The sequence below is a fragment of the Astyanax mexicanus genome, chromosome 1, assembly GCF_023375975.1.
Source record: "Astyanax mexicanus isolate ESR-SI-001 chromosome 1, AstMex3_surface, whole genome shotgun sequence".
NCBI classification, from domain to species: Eukaryota; Metazoa; Chordata; class Actinopteri; order Characiformes; family Acestrorhamphidae; genus Astyanax; species Astyanax mexicanus.
Genome location: NC_064408.1, coordinates 75,496,841 through 75,518,614, shown reverse-complemented (window position 1 = coordinate 75,518,614; position 21,774 = coordinate 75,496,841). Strand labels below are relative to the sequence as shown.

At 38.3% G+C, this 21,774-nt stretch overlaps 1 long non-coding RNA gene across 1 annotated transcript; it reads left to right on the top strand.

Annotated features, from left to right (window-relative positions):
* The first annotated feature begins 370 nt into the window (after window positions 1–370).
* LOC111196599 (uncharacterized) lies at window positions 371–20,948 on the top strand. Its single transcript, XR_007440609.1, has 3 exons — window positions 371–455; window positions 9,151–12,342; window positions 19,713–20,948. It is a non-coding gene; the product is annotated as an uncharacterized LOC111196599 (long non-coding RNA).
* Window positions 20,949–21,774: the final 826 nt, after the last annotated feature.

Below are 21,774 nucleotides of genomic sequence, written 5' to 3'. Positions count from 1 at the left end.
AATTAAACAATATTTTGTTGGTGTATTATGTTTAGAATTTTGCAGGAACATTGCACATAAAGGTAAGTCATTAAGACAGTAAGAACAGCACAATATTGTGTGTATTTATTTTGTTTAGAAATTTGTAGAAACATTGCATATAAATTTGAATATAGTTAAGAAATCTTTGTTAACTATGTTCAAATTTATATGCAATGTTTCTACAAATTTCTAAATCTTTGCATATTATAACAAGCTTAATTTTGCTTAACTAAACTCATTAACACATTTCAATATTGTGTGTGTGTATTTTGTTTAGAATTTTGCAGATAATTGCATATAAATTGAAGTAAAATCAGCATGACAGATTTGAGCATGCCTAACAATGTATTTTAAGACTGTTTTGGACCCCAGATGTTTCAAGACACTGGTGTATAGAAGCCATCACACAAGAAGTCTTACAGAAGGATTACACGGTAAGAGCTCGGTGTATTTTAAGTGTGTGAAGCATCTGTGTAGTTTGAGTTGGTTTTGGAGACACAGCGCTGCAGGGAATTACATTTGCAAAACAGCTTACAACTGTTTTTTAGAAGAAGGCAAGTATGAAACTGCCAATACAATAACTTAAGCTGGTGGCTAGTTAGCTAGCTAGCTATAGCATATTGGTGAATTTATCAGGCAAATATCTAGTTTACCTAGCTAGCTGAAAGTGTAGCTTTTCACAAGGTAAAATGGCTCATTTGTCCGAGCTAGGTTGTGCCAGATTAGCTAGCTAGAGCGTGAAGCTTTAGCTTTGCCCGCTAAGCCCGGTAGCCAGCATTGCTAATACATTTAGCCCGACTGTCCAAACCTGGTCGATGGTGTGGCTAATGATGAAGCTAGCGTGTTGCTAATACCACTTTGTGCACACTTAAAGCAGGTATGTTTTGGGTGGTGGGTCTCAGCACTGCAGTGACACTGGCATGGTTTTACATACTTTAAAAAGAAAAAAAGAAGTTGATTTAAAATGATCTAAGATTTGTTTGTGTATTTATAAATGTTTTTTAATGTACATAATGAACTATAATCAGCTACAGAACCTATTTAGTAATAGTTGTAGTAGTAGTAATGTAAATTCTTACTCTTATTCATGTAATAATAAAAACATGCCTTATTTTATTTACCGGAAAGTAAAGGCATTTAGTGAAACTTAGACTTTTTTATGATTTTTAGTAAAAATTATATTAAAAAAAATGTCAGTTAGCTGACTCCACCCTCAGCTCAAATAAAAAAAAAAAGCAAAAAAATGGGAAGGGTAGTTTTTTGAGGGGCACTGGGTGATGTATGGGTTTAGGGGCAGGGCAGGAGGGGAAAGCTGATTGGGCTGAGCTGTGTGCAGGTTGGACTTAAGCAGGGGGGTGGTATTATTGATAGCTACGCAGACACTCACAATACGCAAATCAGTGTAATTACACAGACATTCCATCCTTGCCTATAACATATTTAAACCTGAGAGGGCGCTGCAGAGCCAGAAATGACCAGAATAAAAGCATTTTTTTAAGGTAAGGAAAGGTTCATAAACATTTTAAGCAGGACTGGTATGTTTCATTACTTCAGAGGAACACATTTCAGCTATTAATGAAAAAAAATATGGCTTAAGGTATAGTGCCTCTCTTTAAAAATAGGATTGTAAAAATGTTGCCGTTTTTTTTTATATAAGTAAAACTATCACATATTTTTTGTGTACATTTTTATGGCAGATGGGCTTATCTAGAAACATATATGAACACAATTTAGAGTACCTCTAAAAGCAATTATTAAAATAAAAGTAAACACGTTCTTTAAGTAAACAACTTGAGTTCAATTAAAATAAATACCAGGTCAAAAAATACTGTCCTGAATTCTGCCCTGGAACTGCAGTGGCATTTCTAGCTACAACAAATAGTAACTGTGGCATAATAAATAGAAACACTGTCTCAGCTTTAAAATCCTACATGTAATTAACTCATTAGGCCTTCATATACTTATTAGACAAATGCATTTGCAAGATGTTATATCTGCCAAAAACATATCCTATATAAAACATATCATATATTTTTACATACAGATTTATCTCCCCGAAAGAGCTATATTTACATGCCAACTCATATAATTGTGTACAAACAAAATTAAACATTTGTCTGAAAGCTGAATACTGAAAAATCTGTGGGTCTGAAAAATGCCTGGGCTATGATGACATCACTTCTAATGCACTAAGGAGAGTCTCTCTCTCTCTCTCTCGCTCTCTCTCGCTCTCTCTCTGTGTTTTGGTCATACATTACACGCAGAATCACCCTGATCCCTTTAAACTGGCACTAATGCCTTTGCTCACAATTGACCTTTAAGACTGTGTTTTACAGTCAGACCACATGCACACAACCATCAACAACCATGACGCTGTACCAGCAGAGCACAGTGAGCCATGACCTCCATTCATGCAGAGAAGACAGCTGAGACACACATCTGTAAGAATAGTATATAACATGTACACAACACTGTAGTCAACTTAAATATAATAAAATAAATATAGTGTGTCTTATTATGAGATTCTTGTAGGAATACCCATCTTAGTTTTTTTTATAAAACCATAAAAAGGGCAGTGGTGCCTCAGAGCATTGAGCAACAGTAGATGTTGGGGTTGTTTATTCAATACCCAGGTTCGACCTTGAGTGAGGATCTTAACCCTCACTGCTCCTCATGCTACCCACTGCTCTGGGACATGTGCTTACTCTGTGTGTGTGTGTGTGTGTATTCACTGTGCATGGATGAGTTAAAATCAGAGGCCACATTCCAAGTTTGGTGAATATAGTTGCCTCGTCTAAAACCTTTGTACTAGATCCTGTATACAGACTAGATTTAGGTTAATTTCATAAGATTATTCATTTGCTGTACAAGCAAAGTAGCCTGAACATTCACATTACTGTGCTCTAATGTGCTCTAACTTATGTCAAAGTGAAAGTAGCATAAAAAAGAAAATAACTTGAGTAGAAGTAAAAGGGTAAAAAAAAACCCTGCTCCTCAAGTACTGGAGTTCCCTATAGAATTACAGTGGGAAATCTTTGCACATCCAGCAGGAGCACAAGATGTTCTTTCTGTCTCTGTTGTTCTCTTTTTAGCTGTATATAGAGCTTAGATTAAATGCAAATATTCAAAACTGAAAAGTGAACGGAACTGCTGAATATATATTAGTTTTCTACAAAAAAAATAATACAAAAAACAACAGAACAAAGTCAGTAAAATGTAGACTCTAAAAAACAGAGGTACAATATAAGTACTTTTTTGTACTCAAAAGGTACACTCTTCATAACTGTAGTCATTCCTAACAGCAATAAGTACAGATTTGTACCATTTAACCAACCAAAATGCACATTCTGTATTCTTTATCACTGCACTGATAAACAATATATATTTTAATTGCACATTTTTTAACTGAAAGCCAGACAATTATGGATCGTCATTTCTTGACACATATTCAGTTGATGATAATGTTTATAATCTTTACAATCTTTACTGGCACAAAATAACATGGGTCCACTGAAAGGTACTTTTTTTGGAGCTCAATATAAGGTACAGCCCCAGCCACAAGCTTTCTACTCTTTTAAAAACAAATCTGTACTTACCTTTCTTAGTGTGTTTAGTGCTTTTCTTATTCTCAAATCAAAGAAAATTTTATTAATTAAATACATAAATATTTCTAAAATATATACAGAAAAGTAGCCTAACAAAAAATAGCTTAAAAGGTACTCTAGAGTTCTCTAGAGAGTTCTCTAAAGAATTACAGTAGAATATTTTTTGGACATCTATGGGTACAAGAAGTTCTTTTATATTCCCTTTTTTATATTTATGTGTAATTTTGGTCTAAAAGGAAATGCAAATACTTAAAACCGTTGCAACAACGCAAGCAAACCAATCAATTGCCCAGGGCCCAGTGCCGGCCTGGGGCCCCTAGACAATGACTGGCTATGAATTGATTGCCCTTGCTATAGTTGCTGACAGAAGCCAGCCTGCTAAGTTTGTGATTCCTGCAGCCGGCAAAATATGAAACTTCAGCAATCATGATGCAGAGTTATCCATTAGAAAGCCAGAAAAGAAAAAAACAAGAATGCAGTAAAGTGATAATTTACATTGACTGGATAAATTAGGCCTACATTTCTTGTGTAAAATGGTGTGATTTTAGTAGCAGAAACTAAATATAAGGTTAATGCTTATGTTAGCTGCCTGCCTAGCAGTCAATGCTAATGATGAACTAAAACGTTTAGTGCATCTTTTTTTGAACAGGCTAATAATATGACTCAAAACTGAAAGACATGCACAGCAGAAAAAGAAAAAGGGGAAAAAAACGTCAGTGTCAAAATAGAATTATGTAAAAGGTAAAGTGTTTTTCTCACACATTCTTATAGCAGATAAAATATTAGATTTAGGAAATAATTTGAGTTCCTGCTGTGTAAGCACATTTTGCATATTTTAATGAAAACCACGATAAACTCCTTTAATCTAAAAAGAATCAGCACTTAATTTGCAGCACCAAAAGGCTTCGGACGTGAAGATAAGTTGCTGTGGCAGTAGGAGAGTAATTGGTCATTAGATTGTATGTTTGGGCTCCAGAAAGCCCAGGCTCCAGGCACAAATACCCAACAGTTGAACAAACACACTCTCACGGCTCAGCCTCCCTGACCTCCCACCTCGAGCACGCACCCACCGCTCTACCCCAGCACATCACATTACACACACACACACACACACGCACAGATTAGAAAGAGGAGAAACAGATATTTCTACTTGCTCTTAACATGAAGTTGATGGTGTGTATGCTAGACAGATAATGTAATGCTATTATTTCTGCTAGGAAGCACAGTCACAGATGGCACATTCTTATGCCAAGCGTAGACAGGGCCTAGTAACTGCCTGGAAAAATAAATAAAACAAATTCCTCACTGCTGTACAATCATCTGATATAGGAGACAAACAACTATTGTCTTTTCTATTGCAACAACAGGAAGAATGGCAGCAGGATTTGGCATCTTTTAATAGGAAGCAGGGAATGGTGGGTCTATTTATAGAGAGGTTTATACATACACGTTATAGAGCATGTCTGGAATGTGCTTCATATGATAATATTCTGGTGAGGTGTAGAATAAAGTATGGATAGATGTAACCTACATTTTTACAATCTGCATGGAGATTATTATGAGAACAGAGTTTTATACTGGAACAATTCATATTATGGTATGAATGCAGTTTCCAATTTTGAAAAAGCACTAAAAGCATGCAAATGTAAATTTGGTAGTTGGACCCACATAAATACTACAAAATGACTTGGAATAAAATATTTTCCTTTTAGCTTCAGTTGATTCTTTTTCCTTATCCTGTAACATTGCCATTTTGGAGATGCAAGGTTTTGTATAGTGCAAATCTGTGGACTGAGTCAGAAAAAAACAATTCAATACAATGAGACAAAATATTACAGTGTGTCTCAAATCCATTTGATTGATGTTCTAGAGGTATTCTAAAGGTTTCACAAACTTTTCTGTATAGAAAACACAGATCAAGCATAACACTGTGACCACCTTCACCTCCACCCTTTATACATTTTAGCTTCACTGAGCACACAGGAGCACTTTGTAGTTCTGTAATTACATACTGTAGTCCTTTAGTGCATAATTTATTATCCTCCTTTCACCCTGTTCTTCAGTTCTTCAATGAACAGTTTGTGCTAGTCATCAACAAGACACTGCCCCCAGGACACTGCCCACAGGACAATGCCCACAGGACACTGCCCACAGGACAAGGCCCACAGGACGCTGCCTCCAGGACACTGCCCACAGGACAATGCCCACAGGACACTGCCCACAGGACGATGTCTACAGGACTCTGCCCACAGGATGCTGCCCACAGGACAATGCCCACAGGAGGTTGCACACAGGACGTTGCCCACAGGACACTGCCCACAGGACGCTGTCTAAAGGACTCTGCCCACAGGACACTGCCCACAGGGCGTTGCCCACAGGACACTGTCTACAGGACACTGCCCACAGGATGCTACCCACAGGACACTTCCAACAGGACAATGCCCACAGGACGCTTCCCAAAAGACACTGCTTACAGGATGCTTCCCATAAGACACTGCCCAATGGATGCTGCCCACAGGACACTTTCTACAGGACACTGCCCACAGGACGCTTCCCAAAAGACACTGCTTACAGGATGCTTCCCATAAGACACTGCCCAATGGATGCTGCCCACAGGACACTGCCCACAGGATGCTTCCCACAAGACACTGCTCACAGCTCACTGTCTATAGGACACTGCACACAGGATGCTTCTCAAAAGACACTGTTCACAGAACACTGCCCACAGCCTGCTGTCTACAGGACACTGCAAACAAGACGCTGCCCACAGGACACTTCCCACAGAATGCTTTCCATAAGACACTCTGTACAGAACACTATCTAAAAGACACTGCCCACAGGACACTGCCCCAGGACACTGTTTTTGTACAATTCTGAGGTGTTTAAAAACAAGTTGGTGATCATAATGTTATTCTTGATCAGAGCATGTACTAATATAAATTAAGGAGAAGTTATAGAACGTGTGTTATGATTTGAAATAGTTTCTAAAATTAGAGTGCAAACATACTGTTGTAAAAGTTTATATAAAGAGTACAGTACAGTGCTGCAGTGTTATACAGTCTCTCGAAAGAAATAAATATAAAGTTATATCAGGTCAGGTCATAAATGTTACCCAAGGAGAAGAATCCCAGTGGAAAGATACTGGAGTTTTTTCAGTAAAAACAAGTCATTGTTTAGATGAGTCATTAAGCAGGATAATAACAGTCTGGTTAAGCTGGGCCTTGGAATTAGCCGTGGTCAGCTCTAAGTGTGTTTAAGCCTTGTGCTGTAATTGTAACATGCTTTTAAACAATGGTTTCTTTACTGGTGGTCTATAATCACTGGGTCTCCTTACAGTCTTATATGTCACTGAGGTGGACTACAGGGCTTCCTGCCATGAGCAAAACACACCCTTTCTCTCTCTCTCTTTCTCCTTGTTTCTCTGTGGGCCTCCCCTTTACTCCCGCGCCTATAATTCACCTAACAGCAGTTTGTGCTGTGGCTCGTAGAGCAGTGAGCAGGATGAAGGCTGCTAGAGCCTGAAGTGCTTCTTTTTTAGTACAGTATACAGTGGGAACAGTACAGCCGGCCCTGTGCTGACTGCTCTCTGCGGATGTTAGTGCTGCTGGCTCGCTGGCCCACACACAGCTGGATGACTCTGGCATGCAGGCGAGACACACACGGAGAGAGGCCGGGCACAGAGCCTGGCAAATTAGGCCCACTGCCAATCAGCTGTCTCCGCCACCTACCCCTAGGCCCCGCTTCAGCGGCCTCTAGAGGTGCCAGCCTGGGTTTGGGCTGCGTGGGTGTCAGGGTTTTACGTAAAGCTTATGTAAGACACGGGGGGACTCTGTGGTCTATAAGCACAAACAGGCCGATTCTTTAGTGGGACTCGACTGATGTGGTGCTGAATGTGAGGAGTTAAATTTGATCAAAGCGATAATAATATTAGCCTAAACCTTTTCACATGGTCATGCTTATACAGGCAGGAATTGAGCCTAGTCATACACTGTGTCTTTCTTTCAATGCAAAATCCCAAATTTAAAATGTTGTATAGTCCAAGGCCCAATCCCATTTCACCCCTTGGCCCTACCACTTACTCCATCCCTTCTTTTTAAGTGTAACCCTTCCCCTCGGAACAGAGTTCAAGCACCCGATACATCATCAGGAGCGCTAAATAAAGTTCAGGTTCTGGTTAACTAGATAACTTTATTGTAGGGCTTTATTGTATGCCTTGGACGTGGAGATGGTTCAGAAATGAATTATTAATGTCCTAAATTCCTTAAATCCATTGTGATTGGTAGCTGAAATGGTAGCTTTGATTAGCTTTTATTTTATTTTATTTTTCTGGTCCGCCTTAAACGCTGCAGCCCCTGCAGTCTCTTGCACCATTTAAGGTGGAATGGGAAAGTTAGCTAGCTAGCTAGCTAGATACTGAGATAAACTACTAGCAATATTTTATGCTTATTATGAAGAATTCAGCCATAAAACATTAAAACTACACATTAAACTAAACTGGTAATATAGTTACTAAAATACTGAAATGTGTGGGTTCCTTGGGTTGCTTGTTAAACCATCTTGCCAGTGATTTTCATATACCTCGGTTTAAAGTGTGCCTCTAAAAAAAATGTCAGTTTGAAGGACTAACAAGCCCTATCCCTTCCCCTAACCTACCCCTCCAGCCTAACGAGAATCGGGACAAGAGGTGACATGGGATTGGGCCCAAGACTATGTTCAATTCCTGCTCCTAATAGTTTAGATGAAAGGCTTTACTAACTGATATGCTTGTCAGTTGTCAAGATATACAGTAAATAATGTAAAGCCGTTGGTGAGTAATAGTGGATAACCCGTAGAAGTTTAGGATTAAAATCCAAGACTGGGCTTGACCTGTGCAACATAATTCAAACGCAAGTCTCACTGGATAGATCTTTCTTGCTAGTTATGTCATGAACGAAAGGTTGATAATTTCATAGAGTAAATAGTGAGGAATACCAAAACTCTTTATAGGCAACTTGTTTTTTTTTTGGAAGACAATTTTTGCTCTAACGTCAAGCAGTTATTTCTAGCCCCAAAAGACCATGCTCTCTTGTGTATGAATGGGGAGAGACCAAATAATTGCATTTAATAATTGCAACTGCATTTTAAAATTGTATTTTAAATAAAGTATTCTAAAAATAAAGAAAATCATGAATAGTTTGCAGCATTTTGCTCAATAAAGCACAAAAAAAATATGATTTTTGGTTTGTTCTGGCTACTAAGCTTGCACAGATCTCTACATCAAAAGAGGGCTTCCCCACTAGCGTCATAATTAATATTTTCACCCTATCTATGTTTGCAGCATAACTAGCAACCTGATTAGCTTTTGTTAAACTGCAAGATTTTGTCCGTAAACAGACGCCACACTGAGTGTCCATGAGTGTTTCAGCTTTTCCTACTTACCTGTCTTTCTTCTTTCCATTCTTTCTTTCATTTATCATTCTGTATTTCTTCTTTTTGTTGCAAGAAATTGTCGATTTATGTCTGTTTTAATTTCATTCCATTCCAGCACAGCTGATCCCAGGATCCTGACATGTCTGAAGAAACCACAAGCTCACAGACGCTCACAGATAAGTACAGCCCTGGCATGACAGGCCATTTTTCCCCAAACACAAACACTCCAACCACATGAATCAGCAGATGAAAGGCATGCCAGAATCAGGGGGCATCGCTCACACGCAGACGTGCCGTATGTTAACGGGCACCATGTATGAAAAAAAAAAAAAAAGAAAGAAAATTATTCACTGTAATCACTGAACCAAGTTCCTTGGTGGTTTTCTCTGTAAGTGTGTGTGTGTGTGTGTGTGTGTGTGTGTGTGTGTGTGTTTGCGTGGGTGGAAGTCAGACCACAGGTGCTGGAAAGATCAAAGAGCAGCAGAAAATCTGACAAAGATTTGGACAATGATTCTAAACATACGGTGTGTACTGTATTACTGGCCCATGCATTAAAGCCTTCACAAGTCTAAATGTTCAAGAATGAGAAGTAGTGCATTTTTCCTTACCCGGCAGCATGGAGGCTTTTACTGCACACTAGACTGAAATGCAAATGAGCTTTTTATTGAACAAATAGACAAATTTAAATACAAAATTATCTCACATCATATCACAATGTTCACAATTTTGCAAATTTGTAACTAGTAGTCATTAAAGTACACCCATTCTCATCACATAAAGTTTTTCACAGAATTGCATTGATGAAAGTACTGTAGACAAATCTTAGGGTCACCATGTGCAATGCTAAGATTCAGCTAAAGAGATGTGAAGCCCAAGTAAAGCTTTACATACAGCATGTTATCTACTGTAATGAAGCAGCATCTATTATCCTTGAGATTAAATAATTGCCCATCTGTGATCACAGATCTCAACGAATGCTTAGTATTCATTTAGTATTCAGCCATGGCTCCCTCCTCATCCATTCATCCACTCTAACCATTCCAAGCTCAGCTACTGTGTCTGTTAGCATTGTGGATCAGACCTTGTTGAGGCCAGCTATTAGCACTGCGGCTAAAATGCTCCAACCCTGCTGAGCCTGGCTGCTGTGTCTGTTAGCACTGCAGATCCAGCTCTGCTGAGCCCAGCTTTTAGGATGCTTGCAGATCTCTATTACTGTGTTAGCTGCTACTGTCCCTGGTAGCCTCACAGCTATCGCATTCAAACTTACAATGTTTTTTGGTTGAGGAATCAATACAGTTTGAAAAATTATCATCTACATATTCATAATATGTGTGTAGGCATATTAAATATTTACATCCTGATTGGTCTCTTCTTTTACTTAGTAGATCTATTACTTTACAGTTTAGTGTTGTTCCGCAAGTCAGTGCCAGAGGGTTGTAATGCATGGTATATAAAATCCACTACCCATACCTGTATTACCCTGTGTTTGCCTATATTACCTTGTGTTTTCCTGTACTACCTTGTGTTTGTCTATATTACCCTGTGTTTGTCTGTACTACCCTGTGTTTACCTGTATTACCCTATGTTTGCCTGTTTTACCCTGTGTTTGCCTGTACTACCTTGTGTTTTCCTGTTTTATCCTGTGTTTGCCTGCTTTACCCTGTGTTTGCCTGTACTACCCTGTGTGTGCCTGTACTACCCTGTGTTTGCCTGTACTACCTTGTGTTTTCCTGTACTACCTTGTGTTTGCCTGGACTACTTTGTGTTTGTCTGTTTTACCCTGTGTTTACCTGTATTACCCTGTGTTTTCATGTACTACCCTGTGTTTGCCTGTACTACCTTGTGTTTGACTGTACTACCCTTTGTTTGCCAGTACTACTCTGTGTTTTTCTGTATTACCCTGTTTTGGCCTGTAATACCCTGTTTTTGTCCCCTGTGTCTGGCTGTGTTACCCTGATTGTAAGACATGGTAAGATACGTTTACAGGTCTAATTCTTTTGACGGTATAATTAAGCATATATATATATATACTAGCTCCTAACAACATATGGTTGTTAGATGGCAAGGCTGTTAAAAAATGTAAAGAAACCTTTAACCGGGCAAAGAACCATTTAAGGATACAGATGGTTCTTTAACTTGTCATGATTCCTTATTGACCTGCTGACTTTACTTAAGAATCATTGAAGAAACTCTGAATATTATGCTTAGTAAGTGTCTGGATGCTTTTGGAAGTGCTGTACATTTTATTGTGAATGTGCAGTAAAGTCCTCATGGGAGTTAATCGTACTTGTTTTTCAATATCTGTAACAGCTTTTGTAAAGAATGCGGCCCCTCAGACATTCTCAGGTGTTGATGTTCCTCTGCAGCAGAAAGGCACTGGGGAACATGAGAAGCTGCTTGGTGTTTTAAAAGCGCTGCTCTGTTTAAGGCAAGAGCTCTACAGAAACCTCGGACAAAGGAGCGCACAGGTCACCGTGCTTCTCTCCGCTCTCCTCTGTTTTTGCCTCCGTTTGTCTCTCCTGTTCTTTTCTCTTGTGGGTTGGGCTCAGGCAGTGAGTACCAGCCTGCAGCTAAGTTTTTCATTTGGATCAAATTTCCCCGGTGCAGATGCTGCAACAGAACAGGACTCATGAAAAATAATGCACGCATGCTCGCTTAGCAAAACACCAGCCTCAGGAATTCCTGTTTGGCCTTAAAGACCTAAACAGCTTTTGAAAAACAGTTTGGCTGAGAAGCGCCGAGGCTCAGACACAGACATGAAAAGGAATGCTCGAGAGCTGAGAGACATGAGACACCGTGTTTGTTTGGAGGCACGGTACTACTAGTTCACCAAGGTCATCTCAGCTAGCTGATCAAACGTGGAATGCGTTCTCTTCATGTTTTCTTTTTTCTTTCCCTCAGCTTAATGCTGGTGAAGTATCTTATTTTGCCATCAAGCTTCTTGGTTCTAACATGTCTGCTGGTTTTGATATGGACTGGGATAGTGTCATAATGGGATGGAATTACTGTAAAAGGATAGAGGAAGGCCTACATCTGTTCTCGGGATGTTTCGTTCAGCAGTCATTCGCCGCTAAACCAAAACATCAGGCCTGCGTAATCTCTTCTCGCTGACTGGTGTTTATTGTTTTTCTTCCTCATGCTTACTAATTGGACGATCGTGAAAGATAGAGGGACGAGCAGTCAGGATGGAGCGGTGCGTGCGTGCGGAGGAAGCTGACGTCAACCCGGCGACCGGCCGCTCGCTGGCATGCACGCACACGTATCGAGTGCTCTGCTGATATAAGCTGACAGCCACTGGAGGGTCCAGGTACACAATCAATCGCTCATTCAGCCTCTGTTTGGTGCAGGTGACTAACATGAGGAATGATGGATTAACTGTGTCATTTAATGATATTCAAAGCGTTCTGCTGCCACTGGCATAAATACAGTGCCTAGCATGAAAACAACGCTGCTTTCCTCAGCTTTCATTAGATTGCTTTAATGCAGGAATTCAGATCATTTGGCAGTACTGTTCTAGGCTGACAACACCCAAAAACAAACAACAATGAGCAGCAATTTGAGACAAGCAGTCTCGTAAGATATTCAGCTCTGGAAAAAAAATAACAGACCACTTACAAATGATGAGTTTATTTGATTTTACCAAATTGAAAACCTCTGGAATATAATCAAGAGGAAGATGGATGATCACAAGCCATCAAACCAAGCTGAACTGCTTGAATGTTTGCACCAGGAGTAAAGGCATAAAGTTATCCAAAAGCAAGGTGTAAGACTGGCGGAGAAGAACATGCCAAGATGCATGAAAACTGTTATTTAAGAAAAACAGGGTTATTCCACCAAATATTGATTTCTGAACTCCTAAAACGTCATAATATAAACTTGATTTCTTCGCATTATTTAAGGTCTGAAACTCTGTATCCTTTTCATTATTTCAGCCATTTCTCATTTTCTGCAAATAAATGCTCTAAATGACAATTTTATATTTGGAATGTAGGAGAAATATCCATAGTTTATAGAATAAAACAATGCTGTTCATTTTACTCAAACATATAAATAGCAAAATCAGAGAAACTGATTCAGAAACTGAAGTGGACTCTTCATTTTGCCAGAGCTGTATTATAAAGGTGTTTTAATACACTATATGGGCAAAAGTATCGGGACACCTGCAAATTCATTGTTTTCTCTGACATCAAAGGTTATTAAAAAATAGTTTATTGTGATTTCTAGATTTACTTCAATTTAAGCATGTATCAGTCCAGCTGGGATGCCAGATTCAGCAACCTACACTATCCTGTGCAGGATCCACAGGCCCAGCTGTAACCTCTGTGCGCAAATGTGCCCTCATCCTGTTTATCCTGTTTCTGACACTGAAACACTTGTTACAGTGTCTTGCTCTGTTGTTTCCAATCTGGATTTAGGTGTGCTGATTACATGATGCTAATTGTTGGGGTAAAACCTCCCTTCTTATCTTCAGTGCGTGTAAAAAATGCATTCCAAATGTCTAAAAGTCTGTTGTGTTTTATGTGTTTTATTTCATTTCTAATGTTTTCCATGTGAGGTACACCTTTTTTGGCACGGGCATGCTTTCCTTTCCTGAGCTTGACTTTAAGAAAACAGTCTCCATCAGAAACATACTGTAGCTCAGCTCGCACAGGAGAGGAGGACAGGAGGAGAGGAGCTAAGGTACTTAGCAGTAGACCTCTGGAAAGCTTCAGCTATTAGCATGCTTGCACGTTATGATTTGTAGTGAAGGGAGAGGAGGGAGTTACAGAGTAAGGTTGGGGGGGGGGGGGGGTGGTGGGGGTGTTGGGGTGCTCCAGACAGCTCCTTTCGCGAGATCGGACTTTAAACCAGCCAATTAGTCGTCTCACACACCGAGAGCGCTGCGCAGGTCGCACATTAATTTGAGAAATGAGCAGGAAAAGTAGAAGTCAGTGATGTGTAGAAAGCGGGAGAGAGAGAAAGAGAGAGAAAGCGAGACAGAGAGGGAGAGCGGTGCTCTTCTGCTTTAATTATAGCAAAGCTAGATAACCCTGCTATCCTTAGATACAAGGGGTCCTTTACCTTTCCTCCCCCATTCCTCTCTCTCTGTCTATCATACACATAAACAAAACAGTCCCAGCAGCCTCCTCTACTTTACCTTCAAACCGTTCTCTTCTGGCCTGATGAGCAGACGGCCCACTCTCCTAAAATAAAGGTGCCAAAAGGGTTCTCTGGATCTGTGCCATAGAAAAAGCACTTTTGGTTTCCTAAAGAGCTTAAAACAACAACAGCATTTTAAACAGCTACTTAAGCTTTATCTGCTGCTTATGTAGAGTAAAGTTCACAGTGTGGATGTTACAGAAGTAAAAGACATGCTTATAGCTTCCTATTAGCTTCTATTAAAAGTGAAATTAGGGTCAATAGATTTTCTGTAATTTACTATTTACTCACCATTACACTTATATAATGCCTTTTTGCCTTTCTAGGTATAGAGAGAATCTTGTGCCAAATGTTTTACACAAAAAATAAAATCCGCAATCAAAGTTTTAGGAATCAAAAGAAAAAAATTGTATGTTGCAAATTCAAAGAGAGAGAAAAAAATCTATAGAAAATATATATTTTTAAATATTCTTGGTTACTTTATCCTTTGCACTTAGTTTGGATTTTTTTTATTTTTTTGCATTTTTTTTATTTTCTGTTAAAGACTTTTGCTTCTAGAATCTCACGTTTGCTTCTGCTTCAGTCTTTTTGCTTCTGAGTTTTGGCACAGTTTTCACAGGTGGGCAGGGCTTAGATTTTTTTTGTGTAAAACGTTTGGTACAAAATTCACTCCATATCTAGGCACCCATAGATGCTCAGAATTACATTCTACAGACAAACATTTACACTCAGCACTCAACACACACAGTACACACCACAAAATCACGCACAGCATACTCTCAACCAGAAACAACCGTCCACCTGGAGGACTAAATCGGCCACTGAGGAGCTGACCCAGCGCAGAGTGCCAATCCACACATTTATACACCTACACCCACACACTTAGGTTGCACTAAAAGTGTCCTGCACTAGAAGTTAGGAAAATTGATCTAAATTAATGTACATTAGAGTAAGAAGCTGTATGTTACAGACAGAGCAGATAGAGATTGAGTTGAGAAACATGCTGGAGTATTCCTTTAATCTAGTGGTTCTCAAACTGTGGTACCTGAAGCACATCAAAGTGGTACACCACAAAATACGTTTTTTTTTTTTTTTATGTATCATAAACAAAAAATTACACAAGCAAATGCATGTGGTACCAGAGAATGCCCAAATCTCTGGATCCTAAGAATTTGTCACTTTTGGATAAAAACATAATTTTCAAATGCCAACTTCAAAATGAAAAACATACTAATAAACAAATAAAAAATATTTTTACCAGTAGCCAGCCATTGTCACAGTGTCATTATATGTCATATGTCATTGTCATTTTGCCAAATTCACACAACACACTTTAACAAATACTGCAATACTGAATATGTTCAAATGTATTGAATACTCCTTCTAATGAACACACTCAGTTTCAGTGCTCCACAGTTCAATGCTGGGTGGTTTATACCCTTCTATTGCTTTAAGCTGATGCTCCCAACAAACTTACAATGCCAACGATAGGGGCATAGCATTGTGCACAGGTATTTTATTAAAAAAGACTGTTTATACACACAGTACCTTGTGGTTAAACATGAATGAATTGGAAGGATAGGGAAACAGATTGCAATAATCAATTCTGTGGAAATGCATAAATATTAAAGAAATATTTTCAGCAACAGTTGGAATTCCAGAGAATTCTTATTTGTGATGACTTATCGTGACTTTTAAGTTCAAGATGGTGACTCCCATAGAACTACCTCAAGGTACTGTGTGTATAAAATATTTTTAATGAACTACCTATGCAATTTAAAAGTTCTCAGTGCCTCGTTTTAAATGTCAGGGCCCTCAGAATTTTACCAGTGAAGTGTGGAGCTACTTTGAGCTTGATAATGGAGTAGAAATAGTGATTTCTTTGAATGGGAAACACTATGCCCCTATCACTAGCATTGTAAGCCGGTTAGGAGCATCAGCAAAAAAGCATTGTTTTTCGGAATGCTGGTGGAGAATAGAGGTGGGCAATTTGACAAAAAAATTATACTCGTTATCATGTTTCACTACAACCCAAGCCCATTTCACACCAGAGTTCTCCTTTAAGCTGCACCCATTTCTCACACAGATTGTTTAGTCCTAATAGAATAAGACTCTAAGGAGCAGAAAAACATTAAGAGGGCTAGAAGGGTATAAACTCCCTAATTTTGGTCCATGGAGCAGTGAAACTGTGTTCTCTCAAATGATGCTGCTCCATTCAATAATTTTCTGATGATTTGCATAGTCTGAATGCAGTCTAATGATATTTACAATCTTCTGGTTTAATCAAATCTTTTCAGCATTTCTTAAAGAAAGCATCACATGGACAGTAGAGACAGGTACTTAACAAAAAGCAAAATAAACTTTTTTTAATATCTCTGAGTTTTTAGTAGACATAATAAATGAATGTTCCACGTACTTTGGCCATGTAATGTATTTAAGCCAACTTATTGAGATTTACATATTTTAACAATCAGATTCCTTTTTAAAGTGTTCAGTCAGAACAGGTCTGTACAGCTGGAAAAGCATCTCAGGTTTTGGAAGATGCTGTGTGGGCACAAGCACAGTTTAGTGTGTGTGTGTGTGTGTGTGTGTGTGTGTGTGTGTGTCTATGTGCTTCTCCAGACATAATTAGTGCTAAATCTCTGACACCCTGTCACAGTTTGCCAAAACAAAAAAAGCTGTCCTCCACTGCTATACTTCCATATTAATGAGAGCAAACAATGCATGAAAAAAATAAAGAATTTAGATGTATAGGAATATTTTCATGCCTGCTGTCGCCAGTGCTACATATACAGTGGTGTACAAATGTATGGGCCCCCCTACAGATTTCTTTAGTTTTTGCTTTGTTGTCATACTGATATTTTTTCAATTATCAAACAAACTTTAAAATCAGACAAAGATAACCTGAGTAAATATAAAGAACACTTTTTAAATCATGATTTTATTTATCAAAGGAAAAAAAACATCCAAACCAATCAAGCTTTACTGATAACTGGTAATGAGATTTTAACATCTTTGCAGAACAATTTTGGGCCTCTCTTCTTTGCAGAATTGTTTTAATTTAAACATAAACAATAAATTGTTTCTAAACATAAACAGTCTGTTTAAGATCATGCCACAGCATCAATCAGACTTAGACTTGGCTACTCCAAAACCTTAATTTCGTTTAGTTTTAAAGCCATTTAGAGGTGGACTTGTTTGTGTACTTTGGATCATTGTCCTGCTGCAGAACCCAAGTATGCCTGAGCTTGAGGTCACCCTATTCTTTACACTTCACTCTCTCTCTCTCTCTCTTACCCACACACACATTTCACTGCTCCTGTGAAGCATACATTTTCTTTACAACCTGCTTAATGCCTCCCTACTTTTACCTAAAGTTAAAGTAGTGTTTAACAGTACACTAAAATACTATTATAAAATTTGTTAAATCTAACCTATTTGTAATGCATATCACTATACACATTTATTTAATTTAATAATATTTAAAATACAAGGAAGTAAAGGCATTTTACATGTGATTAATTATGATTATACATGTGCTTTCAGGTAACTGTTATAAATAACAATTCATTTTTAACTTCATGGCTTTTGAAGGTCTCATCTTCTCCTATTAGCTGAATGGAAAAAAAAATGACTATGGGTCCACAAACCTTGCAAACCATGCAACTGTGTATATTTCCAATATAGAGGCTGTAAAACCATAAAGTGTCTGGTGCTTTGGCTCCTCACCAGAATAAAGAAGCGAGGGAAAGTTTTTACTGAATGAGAAAGTAGTCTGCAACCCAGCTGAATCAATCTAATCAATGCTCCAGACCAAAATGGTTCTCCTGCAGTGGAAACTAAAAGAATTATAGATTGTTCAATTATGTTGTCAGATAAGGGAGCGGAGATAACAAATAACCTGGGAGCATAAGTGCTTGAAAATGTTAGCTGGATAATACATGTACTAATTAAAGCGGATTCGGCCATTATCATCTGTATGACTTGCACGACAAAACAGAACACCAGATAGAGCGAAAAACAGAGGGGGAAAAAAGCTTTTGTGCTGGAGACTGTCTGAGCAGAACCTTCGGGCGAGTATTCATATTTAACAACCGTGTAGAAAAAAAATAAAGAAAAGCAGCAAAGAGGCTCATTTTATTGGCTCCTGTTGTGAGATTGACTCTGGAGTCTTCCAGGAATGGATTTAGTCTGGAGTTTATACACTGTAGTATAGCCATGTGTGCGCAGGGATCTAGCGTAGCTTAATCTCAGCACCGCTATGGTCCAAATCTGTTGTATAATACTGATCACTTCCTGTCAGTCAGAAGCCTAAATTAGGTCAGCTGTACTGGAGGAAGTCCAGGAAGAGCAGTGCCTAGCTGCAGATTGACAACATCTAGTCTTTCTCAGCTGTAAGCTACAGTTATAAGTAAAAGCCCACACTGGGGCAGAAGCAGGCCTAAAGGAGAGCACTGCTGGTTACGGGTGATTGGCATTGATGCCTTCAGTCAATAAAGGCAATAAGAGTTTCCTCTGTGGGTTAGTGCTCCACTAGCAACAACAGCCCTGTGCACTCTTATCAGACTATAGGCTCAGCAGGAAGTAGCAGAAAGCCAGGCTTATCTGTGTTTTGGTCTGGGCCTTTTGAGGAGGGGAGTGAAGGGGGTGATGGGAGGCTTTGGTTTTAGGTCATGCTGTTTTGAGAGGGGAGGGGAGGCAGAGAAACATGACCCAGGAGAATGAGGGTGCTCATGCAGTCAGGGTGGAGGGCTGAGAGTGGTTTGAAGGGGAAGAAAGTGTTTGCAAGAGAGAACTTCTGCTAATCCAGCAGAGGCAGCTAGGGTCAGACCTGCATGTAATTCTGGGCAGCAAAACTGTACGATACGGTATGATATACTGCTATACTGGTAACTGCTGTAGTGGTACTGAAAGATTACAAGAAAGCAAAGCTAAGTTAACTGCAGTGTAAGTCTTATATTTTAATAGTACATGTCAAAACTAATTGTGTAATGTTATTTTTAAATGATTAAATTAAATAACTAAAGCAGTATTGCAAACAATACAAAAAGAGAGTGAAATATTATATTACATGCAGCTCTGGATTTTGCTATTTATAGGTATATGTTTGAGTAAAATGAACATTGCTGTTTTATTCTATAAACTACAGACAACATTTCTACCAAATTCCAAATAAAAATATTGTTATTAAGAGCATTTATTTGCAGAAAATGAGAAATGGCTGAAATAACAAAAATGATGCAGAGCTTTCAGACCTCAAGTAATACAAAGAAAACAAGTTCATATTCATAAAGCTTTAGGAGTTCAGAAATCAGTATTTGTTGGAATATCCCTGGCATGTCCTCCTCCACCAGTCTTACACACTGCTTTTGGATAACCTTATGCTTTTACTCCTGGTGCAAGGATTCAAGCAGTTCAGCTTGGTTTGATGGCTTGTGATCATCCATCTTCCTCTTGATTATATTTCAAAGTATTTTAATTTGGTACAATAAAATATAAAACTCATCATTTTTAAGTGGTCTCTTATTTTTTTTCCAGAGCTGTATTTGAGAGGGATCCCAGTTCTCTTGTTATCAAATCCCACCTACTCGCTGATGTCATCCAACCACAATTTCCGTGCTGCAACAACATAATGGGAAGACTCAACACGCTTGGAGGAGAACATTAACTGCCAGTTCTCTTTTGAGAGCAAACGCTGGTTATCCGTCAGTGTCTTGCTGATTGATGAGGGGAAGAGGGAGGGCCATGCTACCCACTCAGAGAGGCCAGTTATGCTGTTTTAGGCTCCCAGCACCAGATGGCTGTGGCATCACCAGGGATCAATCTCACGATCGTCTGATGATAAAGTCAAAGCTGATTTTGTACTATTTTTTTTATTTTTTTTTCATAATAATCAAAGGCAGTTTATGCAGTGTATTCAGTTTGTACAGGATTTGTATTTAAGACATTATTTTAAAATGTAAAATCATTACCATGATTAATAGAATTTTGAATACTGTTACAGCTCTGTATTCTGACAAAGTGATACTATTATTACAACTGTTTAGAAAAAAAAAACAATATGACACATAGCATTCAATACACAAGCTCATTATACATTAAGCCCATTCACACTGTATGCAGTAAATGTCAGACTGCTGTGAAGTGCTGATGTCTCACTGTGAAATTATAGTAGAAGTACTATTTACAGAATGTACTGTAAAAGGTCTGTTAACTGTTCAGATTAGTTTAATAATTAATAATAATTATAATAATAAAGGTTCTGTTCAGTGTATTCAAATGTAAAAGCAAGATTTTTGAGTCTAACAACTCCATACATGGAAAGTAAGCAGCAAAATCAGTCAAATTTAAATCCATCATGGTTGTGACATTACTGACATTGTAACTTTAAACAGTGTGCTTTAAACAATATTTAAACCTAAATATTCAGTGTATAAGAAAATAGAAACTGGTGTACAGAGCTTTCACGCCAGTAGCTTTCAGTTCTTTTGAATTTTAAACATTTTCTTACATAGATTTTTACACTAACTGCGTGGATGTGAACAGGGCCAAAGAACGGCATTGCCGCTTATCAGATGAATAGACATATTGTAGTATATATATTGTCTGTGATGCACAAAAACCTTCTCAAAAAAACTATTTTTTAGCTGTATTTAACCTTTTAGACATTGTGTGAACCTGGCAGTTGTTTTTTTATTCTTTTGCAAAAAAGTGTTTTAGTAGATGGATAAAAAATTATCCAAAATACCTTGAAATAAAAGGCTTTTATTTGTACTTGAGTAAATTTAGGATTTTTCCATTTACTGTGAAATTGCTATTTTAGTGACATTATGTACTAGCATATCGTCGCTGTCAAATGAATAACACTTACCTCCAAAACAGCAACTTTACAGGAGAGAGACAAAACCTTGTAAGCTTTCAATGGAAGTCAATGTAAAAAGAGTTTATTTCAGGTAATTTTCTATTGGTAGAGTTTCTATTGGTCTGTTTATCAAGACATTTTGGCACAGTGTAAGGGACAGTTTGTCTGTTCAAATTATGTAGTAAACTAAAAATCAACAAAAATGGAGATAAGTGTTTTTCATAGGACAGCAACGATATACTATAATATAGCATATACTAGTGGTATTTTACAAGCAACCAGCATACTCATGCAATAAAATGTAAAAACAATATCTAAATATAAATATGAATAAAGCAACAGTAGTTAGTCAGTAACTAAAGTTTACAATAGACTTTCCCCATGACTCCCGCAATTCCAGTAGAATACAGTTTAGCATGTCTATAGAACAGGCCTAAGGGGGGCTGCAGTCTGGGCTCTCTGCCACACCCAGGAGCTTGCATTTCAACCAGAATCATTGATTTGCCATTTGATGCTTTTCTGAAGTTACACAGAGACACAGATCAGCTTGTGAAAGCATTCCTTTTTCAGCTAGAATTATCATGTTGATGTTTTCACATTCCATAGACACAAAAACATAAAATATTCACATTTGAATAAATTAATTAATTAAGGAACAATAGAACACTGACGTCCTGCGTCGTTCTGTAGTCCTCGTATGGCTTCCGTGTCTAAGCGGTGAAAAAGCTAGCATCTTTC